Below are 19,315 nucleotides of genomic sequence, written 5' to 3' on the forward strand. Positions count from 1 at the left end.
ACGAAATCCTTCATTCATTGTCAAGAAATGTAAAATGATGTCTCAAAAAAATCCTAGGGTAGGTTTGTTCCAATTTTATTTTCTTGATTGCACAGATACTCAATAGGTCCCACTCTAGGGTGGAAGTTGGGAGCTTTCCCCACACTCTGTTACAACTTGGTATGAAGTCCGACCTCCCACTGCTCAGGTTCGGGTTTCTCACTTTTTTTTTTTTTTGACTGGAACTAGATTTGCATGCTCGACTAAGTAGACCCACTGAGGTAAAGGCTGAGACTCCAACACTCTACGCTAAATTATGAAACAACCTAGTTTAGTAGTTAGCGGTGCTGCTTTTGGTGTTTGGGAAATGTAATGCCAACAATGAATAATGGTTATTCTCGTGCCCGTGGCATGTATTTTTTCCATGGAGGAAAAAATTGTCCCAACATTTTGTAATAAGCAGAATAATGGAAATAATTACAACAGATATTTTCCATCTTGGGCAATTTATGTGTTTGCGTACTATAGAGTTTTTTCAAGCTAAAAAATGACAATTAAAATGTTTATTATATGAGTGTGTTACTTTGTTCTTTGAGCACCATTTTTTGAATTTATTACAAACAAATTGAAACAAATTTCAATAAAATTTTAGATGAATTGAGTGAATTTATTTGTGTTTTTCGTTTTAGATTTATGAATCTTATAAAATAAGTTTACTGAGAAATTTAGATGTTTCATTTAATTTTAGTATTAATTAAACCAGAGGTTTTTATGGTGGAGTTTATCATCATAACATTGTTCAAATTCGTTGTCTTTGATAGAATCTGAACAATGTCGTCCCTCTCCATGCACCAATGATTCGATTTGTGGAGCCATCTACCGAGGCGGAGGAATTGCCCAGACGGCGAAAAGTCACTAGAATCCGGGCAAAACAATTTCAAAAAATCTTGTAGAGACAGTGATGGAAATGGATTCAGCACCGTCAAAAACATCTAAAACACCTAAAATTTTGAAATTTAACAACTATAACACAAAAATCCTTTCTCTAAATATAACTAGAATTTCCTAACTTTCTGGGCAATTCCTTCGACTAAATATACTTTAAAAGTTGTTGATTATTGACTTTAACTGCGTAGTAGGGTCGTCTATTAAACTTTACTTTTGTTTAATCGTCATGGATAAGGATGGGCTTTGCGCAGATGACAAGTTGCAACTTAGAAGCAATGGAGATATGCCATGGAACTTTAATTAAACCCTCATGACCATCATCCCCACCGGCCCTTCTTTTCAAAAGAATTTATTTAACCACTCATTTCATGTGTGACGGGTTGGTGTAATATCTCCCTACGGATTTTAAAAGCAGCTTTGATGGGCAACGAAATCTTCAATTTTTATATGGTATGGTGCATAATTATTATTTTTTTAAATGTAAATATCAAGAATTTTGTGAAAGTTAATAACTGGTTGTGTTTTTTTTTTCTATTTAATTAATAATTGTGTTTTTTCTCTATTTAATTAATTACATTTAGAGATACCAAACCAATCCAACATTTGAACAATAATGAGAAAGAATTCTTATGTTAGGAGAAAATAAGTTATAATATTAAAATAATGTAATATACTTATTATTTTTACTTGTAATTGTAGAAAATATATTGACTGTTATATTTTTATATTGAAAGATTTCAAGAATTTTAATTGTTTTTATTTGTAACAAATGGATTGACAATATGCAGTAATATTGTTAAATAAGTTGTATTATAATTGTATTATGTTTTGTATATGTTTTTCTCATTATTTTGGAATTTTTCCTTGGGCATAAAAGATTCTATTTATAGTTTCAATATGTCCACGTGCTTCTTTATTTATAGTTTGCATAATTATATTATGCATCATAAATCTGGTAGAATAAGGAGGAAAAGTAGTAATTGAGTGAATCAAAGGCTTTGGATAATTTTAGTTTATGTTTGCCATCGTCCCAATTCGACCTCTACTAATGTTGATGGAAAAACACCCACTGTTTTCACAGTTATAGATTATTATCATTTTGCTTTGAAGTTTTATCTTACTGTTATTATCTTATTATTAGTTTTATAAATTTAATATTAATATAAATTTAATTTTATATTATTTTAATATTATTAATTTAAAAACATTATTAATATTAATTAAATATTATTTAATATTAATATGAACCCACTTAATTTATTATATGTGACCATATGTCATTATAGTTTGTAACCAATAAAATGTTGTTTTTTAATCATCTTATTTTTTTTATAAAAGATGTTTGATTCATCTCATGGAATTTATGCGAGTTGTCTTTAGTGAGACTTTTTGGAAGCTTTTCCATGAGGTTTTTCCAATCTAATATCTCTAAAATCCGGTAGGAATTTATTCAAATCACAAGTCCAAAAAGTCGCACAAAAGACAACTTCGAACTTATGGGCATGAGTCAACCTCGACATCTCACGTGTTATCTATGATAACCCTAAATACATTTTTTAGTTTGATTGGTCATTATAGATAGGGTTTTTATGTCTAGGTTCATGTGACACCTTTTATAGGGTCCATTCAATGTTTAATAGGGTCATCCTAACAAGAAAATGTCACCACTAAATCCATTTTGAGGTCATCATTTCATATTAGGTTGGTTTGACACTTTTACAAACTTTCGTAGCAAACACAGTTACACAAACATAGAATTCGCTATGAAAGTCCTTGACACTTCCGTAGCAAAAAGATCCTCTCTGAAACTTGTTTCGCTAGGAAATTTTGTTGTTGTATAACAGTTTTGTTGAAAATGATTGTTAGTGATGCCGAATGTACTGAGTCATTATGCCTCTTGATTCCCATGTCTTCCACTCCTTTTTATTCACTTTTACCTCTCCCTTTCCCTTTATACCATCTGTTCATATCAAAAAGGTTCACAAGTGTTGTCATAGATTAGGGTTTGTGTTATCAAAATAGGCTTAGTCGTGGTCTAGGTGAGGTCTAGGTGTTCTAAATTTGGTTTGCAGGTGAAAAGGAAGCAGCTCACAAGCAGCTCTTGACGTGTTAGCAAGCATGGCCACTAGAAAACACTACAAAGGAGGGGTTGTAGTACGATATGAGCCCACATACATGAAACTGCTTGAAGAAGACCCAACTTTTACATAGTCATTTGCCAGCGTGGGTGTCTTCGATTTTGTAAAAAATTGTAGGGTTTTCATGTGCAAATCAACAAGGATTTCGCCCTCAATTGCACAGGGGTTGGCACGAAGTTGGGCATCCTCAGGTTGAATGTCTCTCCAGACACCATTTCTCATGCTACTGGAATCCCAAGGTTAGGGGAAACATGGTTTAAAGTTCAAAAGTTCTAGCTACAGAATTGTGATGAATTTTTGAAGGAAGAACATCAAGGGATTGATGTGACAGTGGGCATCCTCGAAACTTGTCTTAAAGAACATTATTCCAAGTTTCTGATGGTTATTCAGAAGTATTTTACATGTGAGAGAAGGTTCCATATGGTCTACCAATACCACTTCAGGTTGTTACTCCACTTCAAAGGTAAACAATCCTTAGATATTCCTTTTTATCTCTTCAAAAGTTTAGGAAAGATGGCTAACAAGGTGCAAGCTAAACCAGATGCAAGTAGTACCTATGTTTTTCATCATGGTCTTTTCAAATTGTTAGTAGTTGAAGAGCTAAATAAATTGAACAGGGATTGGCTTACTTTTTTGTTCCTAAGTGGATATGAACTAGATGTTTCTACCCCCTCTAAAGAAACTCCAAAATCCAAATATGCAACCCCTAGAACAGGGCAACAACCTAGAACAGGGCAGCAATCTAGAATAGGGCAGCAACCTAGAGCAAGGCAGCAGTCAATGACAGAGCAACAACCTATAATTGAAGCTTCTACAAGTACTAAGAGGAGAATGACCAGAAGATAGAAGAAAGAACAAGAATAGAGTGAAAAGAAAGGCATATTGACTGACATCCTAGAAGTTATAGACATTAAAGAAAGCCTAGTTGAGCAACCTGTGGAAGTGACCCCAACTGAAACCAAGAAGAAAAGTAAGAGAGAAAAGAAATTATATTTTACTTAAGAAGAACAGGGTTTCATTTTTAGGCCAAGGAAACCTGTCACAAGATCAATGCAACAAGTTGAGAAGATACCTGAAGCACCATTGAGCAAAATAGAGTTATCAAAGAAACCATTAAAGCAAAAGAAAGGCAAGGAGGTTGTTCAAGAAAAAAGTGAAATAGAAGTCCTACAAGAACAGTTAAGGGAGGCCAGACAAGAAGTGATCAAGACCAAGCTAGAATTTGATGAATACCAAAATGAAGTGTTAAAGAAAATAGATTTTTATGATAAAATTGCAGACAAGTCTAAGAAGATGATAAAAAGGACTCTGCCTTTACATAGGATGCTGGAACATATGTGTAAAATAAATAGATGGTTATAGGCATATAAGAAAAGCCTACAAGGACAAGTTACAACACTAGAAAGTCAAATTGAAATGATCCAGGCTGAACTCAATAAGAGAAACCTCAAGATTGTTGCTGAAGTAAGTACTACTCCATGATATGGAAAACTCTTCAATTTTTTTCATTACTATACCTATTTCAGTTAACTCAACCATATGTATATTCATCATGATATTAGAAGCCATAAGGAGGCATTAAAATCATGGAAACTTGAAAAAATCAAAATTTTGGAACTTTCGTAGTAACTGCCCATATTGAAGCTGAGTTTTTGCTATGAAATTGTTGTAGCATTCCATGGGGGTTAATGATGGTCTAAATCTCAGCAAAGGTCATTCTAAAATCCTATGTTTAGCTCATAAACATCACCAAAGACCTCAGAACCTAAGTTTGCTACGAAACTGCTGAAAATATTGTTTTGCTACGAAATTATGAAAAAAATATGTTTTTCTGCCTTTTGTAAGATTTTTGATATCAAACATCCAAGCTCTAGGTGGATTTCTACTGATAAAGGTTGTCCATGTCATCATGATAAACTCCTATTTTTCAGCATGCCAAGTTAGCAAATAGCCACATCTACAAATTAGCCAGCTCATCAAGAAAATCAACAAAAAGGGAAATTAAATTGATCTTTATCAATTGTTTGAAGATTTAATGACACTCCAACAGATCTAGCATGCAGTTGGCTTCGATTATCTACATAAACAAAAAGTGGTTATGTTTTTAAAGCTAGTAGAGTCCTAGTTGAGTTCCAACTATTGTAAAACAAGAAATCCCTATGAGGACTCTGTTAATTAGAAGAAAAGTAGGAATAGTTCTCTAGAATAGTGGATCGAATTTGGCCGAGGTGGAAAGATATGTAAAGAGATCTTTTCTCTATAAATAAGTAGGTTTTTGAATTTGAGAAAGGTTGATGAAGAATGTGAAGAACTAACCTTTTGTAATATTTTGATCCTTTAATAGAAAATTTGTAGCTACTCTGTTTATGTACCTGAGATTCATGTCATGGATTTTATGGGTTTTTATCATGTTGTTTCATGTTTTACATAGTATACTGATTACTTGGAAATCTTATCAAACTGCTCCAATTTCCTTCATTTACTATGTATGACTGTAGATGTTCATTTGTGTCATTTTAAAAGCTATAGATGCCTCAAATTCCATTAAACATTGTTGTTGACCAAAATTTGTTTTAATTTGACTCCATGCCCAATGGTAACAGTCATCATATTTTTCTTCACCTATAAAATCACAAAACGAGATCAGAGTTAGTCATCTGATTGTTTCAATTGTTTCAATTGTTTCAATAATATTTGATAAACATTTGAGAGAGCTCTCTTAGAGTGGAAGGACTAACTTCCAGTTCAAGTGGTGTGACATAGTTACACTAGGTTAAAGGTTGGAATAGCCCAATTCGTGTTAGCCCAGTGATAACATCATCCATCATTTTTGTTGGGTTAATAGTTTATGTATGTTATCTTTATTCTAATTAAACATAGTTGCTATAGTTGTTAAAGTTGTGAGACCGCTTATGTAATTAAATTGAAGAGATATTCATGTTGAGTGAATTTACTTGTGGTCATTAAGGGTTTTTATACTGTGATTATTTCATGATATCTCTCCATATATATATATATATTAACTTAATGGGGTCAATGCACTTGGAATATAATTCTTCCATGCTCAATTTAGAATTGGTCGCAGATTTGTAGGTGGATGTTGAGAGAATATCTCAACCTCCCTATTCATATTTGGAATTGGTTGGATCTCACAAGCACCATAAATATGTGATGTATCTGTTTGATTTGCATTGTTTAATATAATTTCTCCTTTGTGTGCAACACTCAGTTTTTCTATTTGGTATCAGAGATGGTAGCTCTGGGTTTACTCCTTTCAGGATAACCCAGGAGAATTAGACGATTAGATTTAATTTTGATATGGAATTGAAGTTTCAATGGATTGGATCTGCGTGAGGAAGAGAATCTGTTGTAGCACTGTGTGATCTACTGTGAGAGTCATATATCCAGAATGCATTCAAGTTGATTGCCTCTTCTCCCAAAGTGCAACAGAATCGTGGCATGTCGATTACCAATTTGGTGGCTTTGAAAGTCATTTTGTATAAACAAGAATGGCATGCTCACTATTATAATTGAGCAGCATCGAAGCCTTCGCCAGAGCAATCTCCAGCTCGTCTGCATTACTACTCCATTGCATTAATCTCCATCTTGTCTGCATTACTACTCCACTACGTTAATCTTCATCTTGTCCGCATTGATTGTGATTGTGAAGAATCCTGAGAATCCATACCACATGTTAAGTTGGATTGTGCAGAAATCCACGTCATGATTGTTTAGTGCAGACCCTACGAGTTTGATATGGAGAGAATTCACATATTTTTTTGACAGAGAACCATCCAATAGACTATGTATCCCTAGTGCAAGGCATGTTCCGGAATTCGAGTAAGTGGGTGAATTTCAAGCTTGAGAACTTGGAACAAAGCAAGGGACGACTCACCCCCAATCCTAAGTCTGTGATTCTGGAAACCGAGGACATCCCATGAGTTTTCTTAAATATTTCTCTTAAATAATCGCTTTCAAATTCCTTGTATCTTTCTCTGAAATAATCACTTTCAGAGTCATTGAAGCTTGCATTTTTTTCAGGTTGGGTCACTATTTTTTAATCACACTTCAGATGATGAAGAAGAAATTGATCCATAGAAACCAACAGGATCTGATTGATTGTCTTTTCGGTGCTTTGGTTTGAGAGGATACATAATATGAGTTAGATTGAGGGTCGAATGAGTAGCAGTAATTGAGGTGGGAATCAAATGTGCGGCCTCTACTGATTGAATTGTGTCATATCTTTCCTGAATTGAGTTTGATCTCTTTGCCAGCCTCGAAGTTGATCATTCCTCCAAACAGCTCGCCAGTGGAAGCGATATCCCGTAGGAAGTATTTGTCGTTCATCGGAGAAGGAAATAGAAGAACCTATTTTGAAGCAAGCAATACTGTTGGACAATGATTCAAGTGTTGCATGTAGGCTAGGATTAGAAGGTAACAATTATAGAGTAATTTTTCACTTTTTTTTAAATGGAGAAAATAGTGGTTGAAAAATTCAATGGGTCAAATTTCTATACATGGAAGGTTAAAGTCCAAATGAATTTAATGCATAAAAAATTGTGGAGTTTAGTAAAAGGACAAGAACCAATACCCTGAGATCCAAAACAATTAGCTAAATGGCTGAGAAGGGAAGAAAAAGATAAATCTATTATAGGCCTTTCTTTGTCAGACTCACAACTTCATCTTATAGACCTAGAAAAGTCTTTTGCGCAAATATGGGAAAAGTTAAGCCAAATATTTGGGGAAAAGGCTGTGAATGCAAAATTCACCTTGAAATTACAGTTATTCAAATTTAAGATGCATGAGGGAGTATCATTGTCTACACATATAAATGATTTAAAATCACTCATAAGACAGTTGGGGGAAACTGGAACAAAAATAGAAGATGAAGATGCTAAGGCTATTCTGCTAAACAATTTACCTTCCAATTATGATAATGTTATTTTTACCCTCAGTCAATTTTCTTCCAAATCATTAGATGAAATGGTAGCAGATCTTTTAGCAGAAGACAAGAGGACAACTTACAACCTGAGATAGCATGATTCTCGAGGGGCAGGATCCATAAAAACAAGAACTTAGTCAAATGTTTTTATTGCCAAAAACATGGTCACACAACATTGTATTGTAAGACTCATGCCAAAGATCTCTTAAATGGGAAATTAAAAGAATCTACTAACATAGCTACTATTGAAGACTTGCTAGAAGAAAACTTTGAGGACTTCTCAAATTATGGTAGTGAAGATGACTTCAATGTAGAACCTCTCAAACGTTTTTAAGCTACCAGTGATGTATGTTGTGTCTAAGTTATATTTGGTGTAGAATCAACTATTGAGCAGTGTTGCATAATTCAAATTAGTGGTTGTTGGTGCTCGAAAACCCTTGAACACATTATTAATTTGATTATGTTTACACTGTTATGGTTTGTTGTTCTTGGCACTCAGAAACCCCTGAACAATGGCTACAGGTTACAGTATGAGATCCATGTGTGTGAAACAAGTCAATTTGTTAGATCAACTTTTGAACACATTCAATATTCCGACCATTTTCCTAGTAACTCATGGATACTCGAAAATGAAATATTTGACATATGGTGATTGGTCCATAGGATGGTTCATTACTTGACAACTCTTATTGCGGAAGCTCTGACAAGCCGAGTTATCAATCTTGTTGATATTGCAAAGTTCATCATTGATGGTTAGAAGCGGGTGTACTTTAAATGAGTTGAAAGGTAAGCCCAAGGATGTGGAGAAAGAAAGAGCAGAGTCCAGAAGATTGCAAAGTGGGTAGAGTTGCTGCTAAAGACCAGTCAGAAAGAGATCAATTTTATTTTTACAATGTGTATTGTAATTGTGCATGTAATAATTATGGGAGAGACTTGGAAGATAATTATTCCATGCTCAGTTTAGAAATGGTTGCAGATTTGTAGGTGGATGTTGAGAGAACATCTCAACCTCCCTATTCATATTTGGAATTGTTTGGATCTCACAAGCACCATAAATATGTGATGTATTCGTGTGATTTGTAGTGTGTAATAGAATTTCTCCTTTGTGTGCAACACTCAATTTTTCTATATATAAATTAACTTAATGAAGAGAATGCATTTTATAGATATAAAATATTAGTTTCTTTTATCACACGAAATGTGTTGTTGAATTTGAAATTTCATATAAATTTTTAATGTTATAATTTGTATGTGTGTCTATTTTGAAAAAGGTTATGTAAAATTGTAATTTAATTATTAATATTTTTTTAAATTGGATTATGATTACTTAATAGTTCAAAAATGAATAGCGATAATGATATTAAAATTAAGATTTGTAGCTATTTATTTATAAATATTATTATGTTTATTGATAGCATGTTATTTAATGTGTATATTTTAATTTACTCTATTACTGATGAAAATACTTTTCTTAGAAAAGATTGTCATTGTAATGCCTTTGAACTCTTTCCCTAAGATGCAAACATTGCAGTGAAAGGGCACTAACAAGGCCTTGATATTTTTGTATGTGTTTCAAATTCTCAGTGTTTCTCACCAGGTCGTTGTGAGGAATACCGCTAAAGTAGTTTGGTAGAACAAAAGATGTGATTATTGCTGCAAGGAAGGAATTTGAAAATAGCATTCACATAGTGTTAACGAGTATTTGGTTTTATTTCAAACGAATATAGAACATTTGTGCCCATCACCTAGATTTAGACCTGTAGGAATGTTGATGAAAAAAACCCATTTTTTTCACGGTTATAGATGGTCAATATTATCGTTTTGGTTTAAGGTTTTTCCTTGTAATGGCTATGTATCTTAGCGTTATTTTTTATTTTTAGTTTTGTAAATTTAGTATTAAATTAAATTAGTTATAAGTAGAGCTTCGGTGTAAATCACATATAGAAATACCTTTGTCGACGCGTTTCGAACCAACCAGTGTGGTTCATCGTGACGATGAACCACACTGGTTGGTTCGAAACGCGTCGACAAAGGTATTTCTATATGTGATTTACACCGAAGCTCTACTTATAACTAATTTAATTTAATACTAAATTTACAAAACTAAAAATAAAAAAATAACGCTAAGATACATAGCCATTACAAGGAAAAACCTTAAACCAATTATTACACCGAAGTTCTACTTATAACTATTATGGATCACAAAAGCCTCAATTCAACAATAAATTAAATTAATTTAATGTTAATTAATTAATTTTATATTATTTTAATATAATAATATTATTTAATTAAATAATAGGATAAATGTGTAAAACAATAGAAATTACTATAGCTTATGAAGGTTTGATGCGGAATGTGGGTTACAAAATTCACTACTTATATGTCTATATTAATATATTCATAAATCACAATCCGGTTTATATACACATGTTGTAACACTCATCAGCGCCATACAAAAAAAAATCTTTAAAATATTACTAGGAGTACTATAGAGAGGGACTCTTCAAGACACTAAACCTTATCACAGAATCATATTAAAACATAAATATAAGGCTTAGCCAACAACTATAGATTTATAATTAATTGGAATGACCATAACATACAACATTTTACGAGGTTGTTGGTTAAGTGTTTGATATTTTATCTGCTTGAGGCATATACCCTCTATGCAGTTAAATTATTGTTAATAAGTTGATTTAATGGAATCTGTTTGTTGTGTAATTAACCATGTCCCTTGGTGTTGAGTGAGCACCAACTGTCCATATGCACATTTATAAGGGGAGATTTCCCAAGAATCCTACGACACACACCTGGAAGAAGCCACACTGTTGAATTGGGTAGGGTTTCAATCTACGGCCATGCTCCACCGCGTGGAGATAAGGAAAAAAAACATATTTTCTCTTGGGTTCCTCTTGTCATTTGTGAGGAAGATGAGCCATGAGATCTACTGTAATATTAGCAATTCAGTCCTCCTTCTTTTCATTTGCAGGTTCTACTTTCTGGGAATTCTATGAGTGTAGTATGTCAAGCAGTTTTGGGTTGACAGTAGTTCTCAGATCTTATAATTGCTGCTCAACTAGAGGCCACAAAATTCCCAGGGTTTTTGACAGGGTTTTCAAGAAACGTTTAGATTCACAGGGTTTTCAGGTAAGGTGTTGAAATATTATCATCTTCTATGTTTTATATTATTCCCATCTTGAATTCATTGAACCCTAACTCATTCATTTTTTTTCTATTATAGTAGGGCACCGACAAGGAGTTTGGTGTCTCACTTCTCTTAGGTATTGTATAGGTTGTTTCAGAGGCTTGTCATCTCTTCCCTACATTAGCCATATTTCAATTAAAATTTTCTTATTGTGATTCCTTTGACTACAAATTTTCGCATAGGTAATATACAAAACACACCCATGCAGTGTGTCTTCCAAAGTTCCTGAGTATAAGAGTTTATGGGCACAACACCCGAACATAGCGTCTTCCTTTACAGGTGCTTAATTCGACCTTGCTCCCTTACAGGGTGTATTCTACTAAAGTTGTGTTGTGTACTTATCTATTTAACTTCCCGTTCAAATATGGTGGATAAATTATAGTTCCTTACCTGAAATGTTAGGGTTCTTAATAATGTTTTAGCTCTTGTTTTATGTATACGCTATTCATGTTTCAATTCGAGGATGTCAGCCTCATGTTTGACTTAGAATACTAGAGGAAATTCTAGTTCAGTTTTATTTTGTTTTCCCTAGTATTCAGGGACATGTTTTGAATATATTTTTCATTTATTTTTATTATGTGCACTTTGGTGATAAAACTATAATGAATTTCAAGTTTTGTGCCTATATAACTCATTATTTTGTATGTAGCATGAGATGGTAATCATCCATTTTCTTTCTTGGTTATTAGTTTTCTATGGAGATTAGTCACAATTATTGTGTGCTTTGTATAGAACAACTCTGAGATATTTGTTGGTGAAACCTAGTTCTTGTCGTACTTTTAGAGCATAAAAAACACTATGGATTTCCTTCTGGTATTGAGGTTGAGTGTTTCGATTTATTTTGTTCCTCGACTTTGCTTCAGGACTGTTCCTAGGTGGTCAGTTGAATATGGCATGGCCAATGACTAACCTGAATGCTAACCCTTAGCCACCATTATGTTACTATTTGTTTTCATGCAGTTAATGTCAGTTCAATCATACAACTCTTTCAATATGGAACTAATTTAATTTATATTTCTTCAGAATATAAGGAACTTCTTGGAAGGATAAATTGTCCTATTTTTTAACCTCTATCCTACTCTAGAAACATGACCTAAACCTCTGTTTTAACCTAAGGACCTATTCATTCCTATACCTTTCTCTGAAATCATGCACATTCTTGCACCCTCTTTGTATTTTCATATTTAAAGCCTTGTCATGGACTTAATTACTTATTTATGGATTTTATACCTTTAATTATCCTTGCAACTAATATTTGTCTTTCCTAAAGTATTTGATAAAAAAATGTATTAATCATTGTGATAGAATGGTTGAGTGCAGGTAGGATTCCTGGACCAGCTAGCGGATTCCTACACTCTCGTGACAGCTCACCAACCAACGCGTATCTTTAGTAAAGGATCAGTTGACCTCAAGTTGGGATTGGAGCGGGAGAGAAATCAATAGATTGAAGATCATGACCTCGGCCAGATATCTTAGATTAGTATTTTGTAAACAGCTGAAAGGCTTATTTAAGCTACTATTATGATTTCATTACGACTGTAGGCCTGAAGGCTTGTATATAATGTAAAACTTTGATAGGAATTAAAGAGCGATGTTATGGTAAATTTTTTCTAAGAGATTGTAATTATTTTGGAGTATCGCCTCTCTAGGCTAGATCACAGATCCAAGATGTATTTTTTCTTCTGAAACTAATATAAAGGAATGTGCTAGTACGCAGTTTCATTTTCCATTTGTGTTGTGATGAATCTTTGACCAACTACGTTTCTCGATTTCTTAACAGGGAAATGAGTTGGTTGGCCAGGGCCCAACCAACCCAACTCGTTCTCCCTTTCTTTAATGGTGTGTTAATCTAATTTAAAATGCAGGCGTGAATTTATTATTTACTTTGATTTCCCTGACAAGTTACAGATTTGATTTCACTTATAATTATTGTGTTACGGATCAGTGGTGTGCAAGCTTAGAAGTATCTTATTTCAATTTCCATAAGCTTTCCTTTTAATGTTTGATTTCATTTCCGCAAGATTGGTACAAGCACGCTACCTATGCTAGCTCATTTCTGGTTCTGCAAGTTGATTTCATTAGTTCACTTTCACAAGTCTTGTACTCCTTTCCTTTCACAATAATTCTTTATTCCCTCCTGCAAGATTGATGTTTGTTTCTAAACTAAGCGAATTATTAATATTTGAGGTTTCACTTAAGATTTAATTGTGTTGTGATGAGTATGGAATAAACATTGTAGTAACTTACAGGTTTGTGCTTGCACTGAACACTTTCGAAGAAAGGATTGAATTTCATGATTAATTATTAAATGAACCTTCTGAGTTAAAACATTAAAAGGCAGATCTAAATTACATGCATAACTATCTCAGGAAAAGCTTGTTTACACAACCAGATAATTTCCGTAATTATATAGAAGAGTTTTATGTTTTAAAGAAAGATTTAATTTTAATTTTTGAAAATCATTTCCTGTCTAGAATATAAGTTTGGTTGAAGCATCTTTATCCTTGTGAGAATTTACTTTCAAATTATGTTTGCTTTGCACTCTATTTCACTTAACACATTTTTTTATTTTTATTTTTCAAAAGTAATCTAGAAACCAAGTGCATAAATATTGATTATCTGGTGCAGGAACCTCAGATCCGGTACAGGATTAGAGTGTTCTAGTTCAGAGACTTATAACTCCTACACGAAGGTTAGAATTTCAGTACAAGTACAAAACATCCTTCTGCTATCTAAACCTCATTCTAGTGCAGGCACAACATTCTGGTACAGGAACATTGTTGTAGTACAAGAATAACGGTTTAGTGCAGGAAATAATATCTCTAAAGAAGACAGATACACTGAATAAATTATTTATCACACTATCTCATTGAAGGTAAATATAAAGGGTCATTTTATTATTTAAGATTGTTCACAATGAATTAAGAATCCATTTTAGTTTCTGCAAAAGTACTTTTCATTTATCCCAACACCAGACTTTCTTTGAGTATCAATTATCGCTTAATCATCATTTTTCTTTTGATTCTGTAAATTTGTGATTTAAGTAGTAATACAATTATAGATGGTTCATATCATTTTTTGGCATTTCCTGTGCTATGCCTCGAAGTGTACAAAACCTTGGGTTGAAAAATTAAGTGTTGAAAGGAGCTTTCTTAACTGCAATTCCTGCACCCAACATTTTGGCTTTGTTGTCGGGGAGGTGTTTCTAAAGATTGGCAAGAATTTTCTTGTTTTATTTCCTTTGCAGTAGGGGTTAGTCCGCTTTTATTTTTTTTGCAATGTGCTTCTATTTTTGAAGGATTTTGTAGTGCCGATTTATTTATTCATTTGCAACATTTGATTTAAGATTCTTTTTTTGTAAATTTAAAATTTTTGTCATTTTTTGGATTTTATTTTAAGATGAATGCCTAAAAGGGGTAGAGGACCGAAGCCCAATAAGGGCCGAGGGAACACTAATAAATCTAAAACTTTTTCTCATATTGGACCTTCTTTTGCATGTAGAAAATCCAAATAGATGCAAACTCATCATGCAAGAACTGTCAACTTGGATTCTGGAAACAACAGTTCAGGTGTGACACAACCCAAGAAGGGGAAGAAGGAAACTAGTGGTGCTCCAGAGACCAATTTGAGCCATAGTCAACCTTCTCACTTTAACGAGAGTGGTTTGATCAAGGGAACAAAAATGGCAGAGCACGAGGATCATGCTGAGGGGACTGGTGAGAATCAGGTAATTGATGAACAATCCACCTTTGGATTTCCAATAGTGGATCCCGAAACAATTACTCAAATGAAGAACATTCCACCATCAGCTCTCCCTCATTTCTATGGTAAGGTGCATGAAGATCCTAATTCTTTTATTTTTGAGTTTGAAATCCTATGTAGAAGCTATGATTACTCTTCAGATGCCCATAAATTAAATTTATTCCCTGCCACTCTCAAGGACTCAACCTTGCGCTGGTTCATGGGACTCAGAGGGAGAACTATAACTTCTTGGGACCAAATGAAGAGGGCATTTTTTACTAAATACCAGGAATATTGTAAAACTAGAGAAATGCAGGACGAGATCTTTACCATTGTGCAAGGTGATGATGAGACCTTGGAGGATTACTTAGAGATATTTTTATACATCCTCTAGAGGTCAAAACATAAATTTGACATAAGTACTATCAGGACCTTGTTCTTATGTGGCCTTATTGAAGATTATAGGCATAATTTGAAATTATTAGGACAAGGGGATATTTCTCGGAAATATTTTGATCAAATTTGTGACTTGTACAGGAAATTTCCAAGGAATCAATCTAGATCCAAATAGAGGAAATCGAAATAAAACTAGTAAACTTGGATCTACAAATGTTATGATTATTGGTTTGGAGAAAAAAATGGACAACATGAAAATTGAGATAATGAATACTGTTAGCAAGCAGATAGACTCTTTAAAAATTCAACAAAAATTGGTAGATGAACAAGAGACTTTGTCTATTTTTTGTCCTAAATGTAGGAAAAAGAAGATTTTAAGAGAATGTCCTACTGATTTAAAATGTGTGATTTGTGTAGAGAACCATGCCATCGAGAAATGCCCTCCATACCAGGATTAAAAGTTGTATTTATAGGGGATCATTTTGAACTTGAACCATTACGTGCTATGGGAGATTGGAGAAATTGACCTCAGGTAGGTGCAGGTATGGTTCCTAAACCTTCACCACATTGTTTTGGTCATAATGCACATCCATATTCCTATTATAACACTCAAAACTCTCAACCTTGGCACCATGGAAACCATTATTTGTATGGGAAACCCCCTCAATCCTGGCAACAAGGATGGAGAGGGTCAAACCATTCACATCAATCCTATCCTGCACACATGTTGTCATATCCTCCTACATATGCACCTCACCATATGTCACAACCATCCTTTCCTCCCCTACCTCAACAAAGTCAACCTATGCCACCATTACCTTTATCACAACCTTTTAGACGACCCCAACCTCCTACTCAACCAGTACCAAATCCCGATAATAAGGTGGTGCAATTGATTCATTTTGTTAATCTGCCCCCTTCTTCTATTCATCAAACCTTGCCGGTTGGGATACATGAGCTTCATTTGAGATCGGGAAGGGTAGTTAAACTAGCAAAACAAAAACAACCCATGGTGATCATTGAGGAGAAAACTCCTGATCATTTGAAGAACAATGACACCATTTAGCCCATTCCCACACCATCAGAGTTACCATCTTCTTCAAACCGAACTCCCTACACAGAGAGGCTAGCTATGGAGAGGAGTGACCCCGAGTCCAGTCTGGCTTCTGAGCTGAGGAATCTTTGCATAAGTGTACCTTTGCTTCATGATATTAGAGAGATTCCCATCTACACAAATATCATTAGGGAACTCTGTCTCACAAATCTAGGGAGGAAGAGAGCAGAACCTTGGACCATTTAATTTGTTGGCCGAGTAGCCGAGTTAATGACAGGCTATGCACAAATGGAAAAGTATACTGATCCTGGAAACCCGGTTGTCTCTGTTCAGATAGGTGGTATCCTTGTCCCCAATGTGTTAATAGACTTGGGTGCATCCATAAATTTCATGAATAGGAAAACCATGGATCAGCTTGGCTTGGTCCATATTCGTCCTACCCCTATTGTGCTTGAACTTGTAGATAGATCAAAAATCAAGCCAGAAGGTGTACTAGGTGATGTGATTGTCTCCATAGACTCGTGGGAATACCCCACAGACTTTATTCTCCTTCAGCTAAAAAAATCCTTTGGGTGGACATCCCTTGATTCTAGGGCGACCATGGCTTGCCACATCCAATGCTTACATTGGATGTCGCTATGGTGATATGTATATTTCACATGGAGACTCTAGGAAGAAAGTCACATTATACCCGCCTACTAGGTCTATTCAGGAGCTTAAGGACACTTTGTGGTTAGATTACAACAGTAGTGATGAGGAGACTCAACCTGTTTCTTTGATCCACCATCATACAGAGTCTACCTAGGAGGGTGAATTACAATATTTCTTGAATAATTTGGACACAATGCCTAATTTTGACATGTTTCATCAAATATTTAGTCCATATTTTCAAGAAAAATTTGATTCTCAACCCTCCTCATCACCAGTCTTAGTAGCATCTTCTTGCACTCTTAAGCCCGAGACTACTCTTGTTGAAATTAGTCTAGGCAAATCCTTACATATCAGTTTAGACCTGGACTCATCTCAATGAGAGCAGCTTGTTTATTTGTTGCGTGATCACCTTGATGCCTTTGCATGGAGTTACAAGGACATGAAAGGCATACCTCCTGAAACCTGTACTCACCATATTTATATTCAGGAGGGAGCCTGACCTGTTTGTCAACCCCAAAGGTGCATGAACCCTACACTAAGAGATGTTGTGAAAGAAGAATTACAAAAACTCTTAGATGCTAACTTTATATATCCTATATCTGATAGCTAGTGGGTCTCCCCATTGGTAATAGTCCCGAAAAAGGATGGGAGATGGCGCATCTGCATTGATTATCGAGAACTTAATAAAGCCACTCTCAAGGATTACTTTCCCCTTCCTTTTATTGATCAAGTGCTAGATACCCTTGCTGGTAAAAAGTACTTTTCATTTTTAGATGGCTTCAATGGGTACAACCAAATTCAGATCGCACTCGCAGATCAAGATAAGACCACCTTTACATGTCCATGGGGTACATTTTCTTACCGAGTGCTTCCCTTTGGACTATGTAATGCCCCAACCACCTTTCAAAGGGTTGTGCTGGCCATTTTTGCTGATCTCGAGTGTGTTGAGATCTATATGGATGATTTTTCAGTGTTTGGTAATTCATTCCAGGAATCCCTCAAAAACTTAGAAAATGTCCTTTTATGTTGCCAGGAGGCTCACCTTGCTTTGAGTGATAAAAATTGTAGATTAATGTACAAAGCAGGAGTAGTCCTTGGACATTTGCTTTCCGAAAAAGGTATCCATGTAGACCCAACCAAAATAGAAATTATCTTGCGTTTTCGTACACTAAAAACACAAAAGGGAAGTAACAGGATTCGAAGGACATGCGGGCTATTATAAGAGATTCATTGAGAAATTTTCTAGGATAGCTACCCCCTTTTCTGATTGTTAGCTAAGGATAGTGAGTTTCTATGGTCCACAACTTGCCAATAGTCTTTTGAGACATTAAAGGAAAAATTAGTGCAAGTACCAGTTTTGAGAGGTCCCAATTGGTCCCTTCCATTCCACATTTCCTTTGATGCCTCAAATACTGCCATTGGCACAATTTTAGAATAAGAATAAAACAAACAATCCTATGTTATTTACTTCATCAGTAAAAATTTGTCACCTGCTGAATTGAACTATACAGTGACCAAGAAAGAGCTTTTGGCCATAGTTTTTGCTATCAGTAAATTCAAAAACTACATCACAAGATATGAAGTCTTTGTGCATACTAATCATTCTGTGATAAAATATTTAATGAATGAGCCATTGACTAGCGGTATGTTGACTAGGTGGTTACTATTGTTACAGGAATTTAATGTTACTATTGTTGATAGACCAGGAAAATCTAATGTTGTAGCTGATTATCTCTCTAGATTGAATAATCCTGGTGAAGTAATTCCTGTTGATGATGATTTCCCTGATGAACATCTTTTTGCTGTGTCAACAAAGTCTCCATGGTTTGCTGCTATAGGAAACTATTTAGTCACTGGAAAAACACCACCTCACTTATCCGCCAGTGAAAAGTGGAATACCATATTAAAAAGTGTTGCATATTCTTGGGTCCAAGGAGACCTCTTTTACACTAGACTAGATCTTATCATTCGTAGATGTGTAAGAGAGGAAGAAGTGTTTGATATACTAAAATTTACCCATGATGAACCTTGTGGTGTTCACTTTGCTGATAAAAGAATTGCATATAAAATCTTACGCGTTGGATACTTTTGGCCTTCTTTGTTTAAGGATGCCAAACAATATGTCAAGCGATGTGATAATTTTCAGCGAATGGGTTAACCTGTTCAAACCAATGAAATTCCTTTATGTCCTCAGATTATGATTGAGCCCTTTGAAAAATGGGCTATCAATTTCGTAGGACCAATAAATCGAACATCTATGA

The sequence above is a fragment of the Pinus tabuliformis genome, chromosome 1_2 (genome assembly GCF_031772625.1).
Source record: "Pinus tabuliformis cultivar Carrire ecotype Pingquan chromosome 1_2, CPIR1, whole genome shotgun sequence".
In the NCBI taxonomy this organism is placed as follows: Eukaryota; Viridiplantae; Streptophyta; class Pinopsida; order Pinales; family Pinaceae; genus Pinus; species Pinus tabuliformis.